The sequence below is a fragment of the Salvia splendens genome, chromosome 16 (assembly GCF_004379255.2).
Source record: "Salvia splendens isolate huo1 chromosome 16, SspV2, whole genome shotgun sequence".
NCBI lineage: Eukaryota > Viridiplantae > Streptophyta > Magnoliopsida > Lamiales > Lamiaceae > Salvia > Salvia splendens.
Genome location: NC_056047.1, coordinates 27412659 through 27424434, shown reverse-complemented (window position 1 = coordinate 27424434; position 11776 = coordinate 27412659). Strand labels below are relative to the sequence as shown.

At 33.4% G+C, this 11776-nt stretch overlaps 1 long non-coding RNA gene across 1 annotated transcript; it reads right to left on the bottom strand.

Annotated features, from left to right (window-relative positions):
* Window positions 1-8777: 8777 nt before the first annotated feature.
* Window positions 8778-9868, bottom strand: LOC121771639. The gene is made up of 3 exons (XR_006044181.1): window positions 9767-9868; window positions 9607-9698; window positions 8778-9055 (listed from the first exon to the last, which is right to left on the bottom strand). It is a non-coding gene; the product is annotated as an uncharacterized LOC121771639 (long non-coding RNA).
* Between the last annotated feature and the right edge of the window lie 1908 nt (window positions 9869-11776).

The window sequence follows — 11776 nt, the reverse complement described above, 5'->3', positions numbered from 1 at the left end:
CCATTAAATTACAGATATCACAAAATGTATGTGTGTGAGGAAATTTCAGTTCAAAAGGTTTGCTTATTGGCCAAATAAACACACATATTAGAGCGATCTTATGAAATAAGATTTTAAGATATGACGACTACTATAATATTAAATCAACCAAAATGTTCCTATCTTCGAGCTATTACCTAACAAAGATCGTATTATGAAAGTTTGTAGGTCATTTGGATTGTAATGGTTAACTTTTTTTTTCTACACTCCGTAGAGAGTATACACACACTACATAAGAAATACAGACAAATATACACAAAGTACACATGTTATACATACACATTACACACAAAATATAAACAATGCATAAAATACACACACTACACAAGTAATACACACACCACAAAATGTTGCACACACATTGCTATACAAAAAACATATACGCTCACTTTAGACCAAAAAATAACCAAGTATATATACACATAATACAAACAATCACATAATATACATACACTGCCACATACACTGCACACAACACACACTATACTCAAAATACAAACATTGCATACACTACACATACACAATCCACAAAATACACATAGTACACAAAATGTCTACACTATACACAATATAAACAATGCGCTATACACACACTACATACATACTAAACGCATTATACATAAAATCACACACTATAAAAAAATACACATTTAGATTACTACACATAAAATATCTACTCTATACACAATACAAACACCGCACTATACACACGTTATACAAAAAAATACACACACTACACACATACTAAACACATTACTCGCAAAATCACACACTTTAAAAAAACACATTGCACATATTTTTCCTATACTAAACAAAAAAAATAACAAAACATAGATAATATACACCCTACAAAATACACACATTGGTTACATTTATCCTATGCTAAACAAAAAAATCACAAAATATAGATAATATACACACTACTTGCACAATACGCACTCATTGCACATGCTACACAAACTACACACAATATACACACACAAGGTACACAATGCAGATGTGTATACACATAATACAAGCACTACAAACACCATGCAAAATACAAACACACTCCATATAGACTGTACACACACTACACCAAAAATACGCATAACTATGCACAAACTACACACATAATACATAATACATACACTTTACACAAAAAATACATAAAATGCACAAAATACACACAATACACAAAATACACACAAATATTCACAATGCACACATACACACAGAACACACGCTACATAGTCTACTTATGTTGCACACAATACACAAAAAATACATACACTGCGCTACACACTCAATACACAAAATACATACAACTAATACACAAGCCACAAATGTTGCGCACACATTGTACACTGTACACAAAAAACAACCAAGTATACATATACGTATAATACAAACACTCACATAATATACATACACAGCACACGCACACATACTACAAAACAATGCCCTGAGTTAAACACATTATACAAAAAATACACACTATGCACACTCCACACTATATATACACTTTACGCACTACATACTCTACATTACACACTCCCACTTTAAACATAAAATACCCACTATACACACATAACAAGCTACACACATAACACACACGCAGAGACTGATACTATACACTACATACTCACAAGCTTCACACACACTATACAAATACACATACTAGGAAAAGAAAAGAAAATATAAACAAAATACACAAAGGTGGGAAAAATACATACAATACAAACTGCACACTATACATATACACATACTATGAAAAGAAAATAAAATAAAATATAAACAGAATACACAAAGATAGGAAAAATACATACAATACAAACTGCACACTTTACAAACACATACACTATAAGTAGGGAAAATACACGCAAAACACATTGTGCACATACTACACACATATACACAAAAAATACATACACTGCACTACACACACTCAATACGCAAAATAAACACACATGCACAAACCATAAATATACATTGCTATCAGTGTTGTTAGGGTCGCGGGGCTCACCGGGTCGATGGGGTGAAAATTCGAGTCGCGGGTCGACGAGTCGACGGGGTCGAGAGACCCACAAAGCTAGGTTAATTTTTTTGCCTTTTAATATTAAATAAAATAAATATATTGCTCTAATGTTTATAATATATCAAATAATATAAATGTAGACGCAATTCATGTGAATAGAGATAAAATGGAAAATAGAAATGATCAAAATATCAAAACAATTCATAAGTCATAACATAATAAATAATTGAAACCATTATATGAAGGGTGGCAGAAACAGATCTTTGAATTGTTTATTTATTTAGGAGTGAAGAGGCCGAATTCTAAAGTGTAGAAAGTAGGTTTGAAAAGTTTGATGTGGTGCATGCATATATATAGAGAATTGTGATTGAGAGAGTCAGAAAACGTGTGAGAGATTTGAGAAAATCAGAGATAGCATGTGTTTAGGGCGACCCAGACGACCCACTCGACCCAGCCGACCCAGCGGCAACCCTATATCTCGATCGACCCACCCATGTTGGGGCGGTGATGGTCTCGACCCAGGCGACCCGGGCGACCCGAGCGACCCGAACGACATTTTGACAACACTGATTGCTATAGAAAGAATACACACTTTACATTACACACATTCACTTTAAACACAAAATGCACACAATACACACCATACACAAAACATACACACACCACGCTGCTGCACACATTGTTATTATACACTACAAACTTCACTAGTTGCACACACAGTATACAAACGCACATACTATAAAAAGAAAACACGGAGTATATACACAAAACACACACACATAGGGTAAATTAATACATACACTACATACTGCACACAATATACTAACACAATATACTAACATATACACTGTAAGAAAAAAACACAAAGTAAACAAAAAATACATTCATGTAAGGAAAATACACACATGTAAGGAAATTACACACTATTACACATATTACACAATAAACACACAACGCCTACACTACACACATTACACTAAACACTAGACACAAAATACACACGCACATACATATACACAAAATACACGCTTTGCAAAAGCATAACATACAATTCACATATATACACACACTATATATAAACATTGCGCTACACATACACAATATGCATAGTACACAAAATAGGTACCCTCTATACACAATATAAACACTGCGCTGTACACACACGACTTACATACTAAACACATTATACACAAAATCACACATTATAAAAAAAATACACATTTAGCTTACTACACATAAAATATCTACTCTATACACAATATAAACATCGCACTATAAACACACTATACATATACTAAACACAGTACACGCAAAATCACATACTACAAAAAAATACACACATAGCACCCATTTTTCCTATACTAAACAAAAAAATCACTAAACATAAATAATATACACACTACAAAATACACACATTGCACACATTTTGCCTATATTAAACAAAAAAATCACAAAATATAGATAATAGACACTACTAGCACAATATGCACTCATTGCACATACTACACAAACTACACACAATACACAAAGTACACACAAAATACAAGCACTACAAATACCACAAAATATAAATAAACTATGTACACATACTACACCAAAAATATGCAGAACTATGCACAAAGTACACATATTATACATAATACATACACTTTACACAAAAAATACATAAAATGCACAAAATAAACACAATACACACTCATACACAAAATATACACAGCGCACACATACACAGAACACATGCTACAAACTCTACTTATGTTGCACACAATACACAAAAAAATACATACATTTTGCTACACACTCAATACACAAAATATGTACACTCTATACACAATAAAAACACTGCGTTGTACACACACTACTTACATACTAAACACATTATACACAAAATCAAACACTAAAAAAAATACATATTCAGCTTACTACACATAAAATATCTACTCTATACACAATATAAACACCGCATTTTACACACGTTATACAAAAATACACACACCATACACATACTAAACACAGTACATGCAAAATCACACACTACAAAAAAAATACACACATTGCACACATTTTTCCTATACAAAACCAAAAAAATCACTAAACACACTACAAATTCCACATATCGCACACATTTTTCCTATACTAAACAAAAAATCACAAAATAAAGATAATATATACACTACTGGCACAATATGCACTCATTGCACATACTACACAAACTACACACAAGGTACACACAAGGCAGATGTGTATACACATAATACAAGCACTACAAACACCACACAAAATACAAACACACTCTGTATAGACTGTATACACAATACACCAAAAATAAGCATAATTATGCACAAACTACACACATTATACATAATACATACACTTTACTCAAAATATACACAACGCACACATACACAGAACACACGCTACATAGTCTACTTATGTTGCACACAATACACAAAAAAATACATACACTGCGCTACACACACTCAATACACACAAATTATACACAAGCCACAAATGTTGCGCACACATTGTAAACAACCAAGTATACACATATGCGTATAATGCATACTCACATAATATACATACACAACACACACTACAAACAATGTGCAGCATATTATACAAAAAAATACACACTATACACACTCTACCCATTTTATATACACTCCACGCATTACATACTTTACTTTACACACCCATTTAAAGAATAAAATACACACATAACACACAGCATACATCCATTGATACTACACACTACAAACTTCACAAGTTGCACACACCGTACAAACTCATGCAACAAACAGAAAACAAAATATAAAATAAAATACACAAAGGTAGGAAAAATACATACAATATAAACTGCACACTATACAAACACACACCGTAAAAAGAAAACACAAAGTATACAAAAAATATACAGAAGCACACATATACACAAAAAATACATACATTGCGCTACACACACTCAATACGCAAAATAAACACACATACACAAATCATAAACATTACATATTGCTATACAAAAAATACACACTATACACACTACACATAAATTACAACCCAAGTATAAACAGGTACATAATACAAACACTTAACACAATATACATACATATAATGCACAAAGTACACATAATACATACAATCCTCAAAAAATAGCTACACACACTCAATACACAAAATAAACATACATACACAAACCATAAATATTACATACACATTTCTATACAAAAATAAACACTATACACAATACACACATATTACAACCAAGAAACATAATACAAACACTTAACACACATACAGTGCACAAAGTACATACACTACACAGACAGTACACATAATACGTACTATACACATAAAATATTAAGCTGCTACCAAAAACATCAAACTTTGTATAAAAAGTACACACTATACACGCACTGCAGACACTATATAAACACTCCACGCATAAAACACTTTACATTACACACACTCACTTTAACACAAAATGCACACAATACACATAACGCACACCATATACAAAACGCACACCATATACAAAACGCACACAACACGCTGCTGCACACATTGTTATTATACACTACAAACTTTACAAGTTGCACACACAGTATATAAACGCACATACTATAAAAGAAAACACAGAGTATATACAATTCACATATATACACACGCTATATATAAACATTGCGCTACACATACACAATATGCATAGTACACAAAATATGTACACTCTATACACAATAGAAACACTGCGTTGTACACACACTACTTACATACTAAACACATTATACACAAAATCACACACTATAAAAAAATACACATTTAGCTTACAACACATAAAATATCTACTCTATACACAATATAAACATCGCACTATAAACACACTATACACATACTAAACACAGTACACGCAAAATCACATACTACAAAAAAATACACACATAGCTCTCATTTTTCCTATCTATACTAAACAAAAAAAATCACTAAACATAAATAATATACACACTACAAAATACACACATTGCACACAATTTTCCTATATTAAACAAAAAAAATCACAAAATATAGATAATATACACTACTAGCACAATATGCACTCATTGCACATACTACACAAACTACACATAGCACACAAAGCACACAAAATACAAGCACTACAAATACCACAAAATATAAATACACTATGTACACATACTACACCAAAAATATGCAGAACTATGCACAAAGTACACATATTATACATAATACATACACTTTACACAAAAAATACATAAAATGCACAAAATAAACACAATACACACTCATACACAAAATATACACAACGCACACATACACAGAACACATGCTACAAACTCTACTTATGTTGTGCACACAATACACAAAAAAATACATACATTTTGCTACACACTCAATACACAAAAAATGTGCACTATACACAATAAAAACAGTGCATTGTACACACACTACTTACATACTAAACACATTATACACAAAATCAAACACTAAAAAAAATACATATTCAGCTTACTACACATAAAATATCTACTCTATACACAATATAAACACCGCATTTTACACACGTTATAATACACACACCATACACATACTAAACACAGTACATGCAAAATCACACACTACAAAAAAAATACACACATTGCACACATTTTTCCTATACAAAACCAAAAAAATCACTAAACACACTACAAATTCCACATATCGCACACATTTTTCCTATACTAAACAAAAAAATCACAAAATAAAGATAATATATACACTACTGGCACAATATGCACTCATTGCACATACTACACAAACTACACACAAGGTACACACAAGGCAGATGTGTATACACATAATACAAGCACTACAAACACCACACAAAATACAAACACACTCTGTGTAGACTGTATACACAATACACCAAAAATAAGCATAATTATGCACAAACTACACACATTATACATAATACATACACTTTACTCAAAATATACACAACGCACACATACACAGAACACACGCTACATAGTCTACTTATGTTGCACACAATACACAAAAAAATACATACACTGCGCTACACACACTCAATACACACAAATTATACACAAGCCACAAATGTTGCGCACACATTGTAAACAACCAAGTATACACATATGTGTAAAATGCATACTCACATAATATACATACACAACACACACTACAAACAATGCGCAGCATATTATACAAAAAAATACACACTATGCACACTCTACCCATTTTATATACACTCCACGCATTACATACTTTACTTTACACACCCATTTAAAGAATAAAATACACACATAACACACACGCATACATCCATTGATACTACACACTACAAACTTCACAAGCTGCACACACCGTACAAACACATGCTACAAACAAAAAACAAAATATAAAATAAAATACACAAAGGTAGGAAAAATACATACAATATAAACTGCACACTATACAAACACACACCGTAAAAAGAAAACATAAAGTATACAAAAAATATACAGAAGCACACATATACACAAAAAATACATACATTGCGCTACACACACTCAATACGCAAAATAAACACACATACACAAATCATAAACATTGCATATTGCTATACAAAAAATACACACTATACACACTACACATAAATTACAACCCAAGTATAAACAGGAACATAATACAAACACTTAACACAATATACATACATATAATGCACACAGTACACATAATACATACAATACTCAAAAAATAGCTCTACACACACTCAATACACAAAATAAACATACATACACAAACCATAAATATTACATACATATTTCTATCCAAAAAATAAACACTATACACACTACACATAAATTACAACCAAGAAACATAATACAACCACTTAACACACATACAGTGCACAAAGTACATACACTACACAGACAGTACACATAATACGTACAATACACATAAAATATTAAGCTGCTACCAAGAACTTCAAACTTTGTATAAAAAGTACACACTATACACGCACTGCACACACTATATAAACACTCCACGCATAACACACTTTACATTACACACACTCACTTTAAACACAAAATGCACACAATACACAACGCACACCATATACAAAACGCACACAACACGCTGCTGCACACATTGTTATTATACACGACAAACTTTACAAGTTGAACACATAGTATATAAACGCACATACTATAAACGAAAACACAGTATATACACAAAAACATACACATGTAGGGCAAATTAATACATACACTACATACTGCAAACAATATACTAACACGTACCCTATAAGAAAAAAAACATAAAGTAAACAAAAAACTATATTCACGTAAAGGAAATACACACATGTAAGGAAATTACACACTATTATACATATTACACAATAAACACACTGCGCACATACTACACACATTATACTAAACACTATACACATAATACATGCACTGCAAAAGCACAACATACACTTCATATATATACACATACTACACTCAAAATACAAACATTGAGCTACACATACACCATATGCACAGTCTACAAAATATATACACTCTACACAATATAAACACCGCGCTATACACAAAATACATGCAATACAAACTCAAACTTTACATAATACACACTTTTCACACCATACACAAAATACACACAACACACTGTACACACACATACATAAAATACACACTACAAACACACATACACACTGCACGCAAAATCACAAAATACACGCACTTAACACAAAACACACATATTGTGCACATACACTACACTACACTACACTACACTCACACTATACATAAAATACATGGTGCACATAGTACACACAAACACCTACACCCCCAAAATGAATCTAAACATTTCCCTTTATGTGATGAACAATAAAATGTGAGGCGAGACAGAATACTCCATTGTCTGCATAGGAAATTAGGTGGTGGGGGTTAAGCTATTCCTTTTCTCATCGTGTCTCCTAAAAAGTTGGCTCCTCAATAACTCCTACAAAACAAACACAAAAACCAAACAAAATAAACTATATCAATAGCTGATGAATAAAAATAAGACATGAAGTACAACATAAGTAAACAATACTTAACAGTGCATACCCAACTTAAATACAAATTAATATGTGGGGTAGCAAGTTATCGATGTTCACCACATATAAAATATCAAGAGATCATAGAAACTATAAAAAATGTACATGGTCTTGTTCATCACGTAGAAAATATCAAAAAACCATAGAAAATATACGAAATGTACTTGGTCTTGTTCAGCCTTGTTCAGCAGCACAAATTCATTCACATACTAAAATATTAATAAGGTGTTTTAAATTAGGGAATCTTAGTTCTCCAAGCCTTAAGTATACACTAATAACCCATAAAAAAGTGTTTCTGGTGACAATCAATAGAGAAAAAACCATGCAAACACACACAAATACGATAAATTACAACCACAAAAAGAAGAATGCACGCAAACACCCACACCTCAAAACTATTCTAAACATTGCCCTCAATGTGAAGGGCAAGAAAATGTAAAGGGAGATAGAATACTTATTTTTTTGCGTAGAAAGCAAATAAGCAGTGGTGCTAGGATCACACCCCTATACCGGAACCGAGAACCAGGGCAAATCCAGGGTAAGTACCTACAAAAGTGTGTGTTCAAAGTGTACAAGCATAAAAATCCTAAGAGTATTGGTTACAGCTATAACACCTCACTGTTGAAAGGGGACATCTCAAGAACTTGATCAACACTGAAGTAAAGCTCACATCACGAGGCCGAGTTCTGCTTGTTACGCAGCCTTACACTCAACCTGGAATGAACGGCAACAGAAATTAGATGAGCAGTACAAGCAAACTCAAGTTTGCAATCCAAAGCAAATATGGTCCCTGGATAGATAATCTAAATGTCGTAGACAAACACGAATGATGGAATAATATTTAAAATTTTGAGTGTATCACAACATTTCCCGAGCGGTTATCAATCGAGAGAGATGTGTATTACTGGATGGATTCCATTCATCGGTGTCAACTCCGTTTGTGATTCCTACAAAGCCGTATGGTATTTCTAATTAAAACCAATTAGTTTGGTTGATGCTAACAAGTCTTTATTCGCCTCTCTTGTTTTATTTAAATAGTTATTATGAAAATCAAAACACGTTGATGGAAAGGAGATTATCACTAGCCACCAGCTGAGCTGAAATGACTGCTCTAGAAGATCACTTGCTATGGCGAGCCGTTAAGTGATTTTCCGAGTTTGGCTAATATTGAACCACGTAAAAAGGTTCCTTATGTGATGTAAAGGCAATTTTCAATCAGCAACGCAAGGTATATAAATTTAGTGTTCTGACAATTCCAAGAATCATTACTTATAACACAAGAAATAATAAGCAAAGTTATTCTATTCCTTCAAGTTACATAGTCCTGACTTCCCTTTCACCTTTCTACTACCAATGTGGGGCATTTCGTATAAAGTTTCTCAACGGCTCCGGGCAATAGACCTGGCCATTTAAAAACATATAACTTCTTTAAGCCTTTGCATTTCCTCTGTCAGCAACAGAGGCAGCGCCGGGCGGCGGCGGCGACAGCATCCGGCGGTGGTGGCGAATCGGCAAAACAACGACACTTCTTGGCTCCTTTTCAACCCCTCTTAATTTCTGAAAATTGAAGCAAAGATTCAAGGTTTAGAAACTTGTTTTTACAAATAAAAAGTGAAATAACTTACCTCCCGAGCGACGACGGCGACGGCGGCCGGCGCAGCGGCGGCGGCAGCCCGACGACAGCAGCGGCAGTTTCCAGCCGGCGGCGGTGCTGGCGGAGAGGGAGACCGAAAGAGAGAGTGAGAAGAGAGGAAGAAGGAGAAGGGAAGAAGGGAGAGATGGCCGGCGGTGATCGGTGCCGGCGGTGGCAGACGTTTCCGGCAGAGGCGAGAGAGAAGGGAGATTTGAGAGAAGAGGCGTGGGGGAAAGGAGGCGCAAGCGAGAGTTTGAATTTGAATAGAGTAGGGTTTCATTTTTATTTCTTGGCTAAAGGATGGACTTTCAATTAATTAGTTTTGAGTTTTATTTTTAATTATTCTTTATTATGAAATAAATTCTCTAAAATTTTAATAGTTGAGTCTAAATCTTCTTTTAAATGTTTGTGTTGGTCTAGTCTAACTTTATGATGATTATAATTAATTTTTGAAGTTAAATTTATTTAACCAGTAAGTTATGTAGTTGAAGCTTTGGTATTTATTGCCTTAATTTTGTTTGTGCCCTTCATAATTGGAGTAAGGTAAATTCAATAATGGTACTGTAGATTCCACTCTTTATTTAGAAAAGAGAAAATATCTCAGTTTGGGAGATATGAAACTGAAGTGGGCAATGGTGCTTCTGCTATTGATACAGGGGAAAGCAGCATTATATCAAATATTTTATCACTAGACTTTGACTCATGGGATAAGTTTGTAACTTCACCTCAGAACCTGGCAAAGTTGCTAGGTGAAACTGATAGACGACAAGGGTCTTATGGAGCACTAGGTTCCTGGAAAGCTCTGAATAGCAGTCAGTCAAGATTTTTCGTTTGCTAGAGAGGAGGAAACGAAAATGTTTGCACGAATGGCCTTACCTGTTTCAACTGGCACATAACAAGATTATTTTACTAACGATGTTACTCAATTTTCTTCCAACAAGCCTCCTTGTAAGTTAATAGTAATTCATAATTTTCTTAAGTACTACCTACT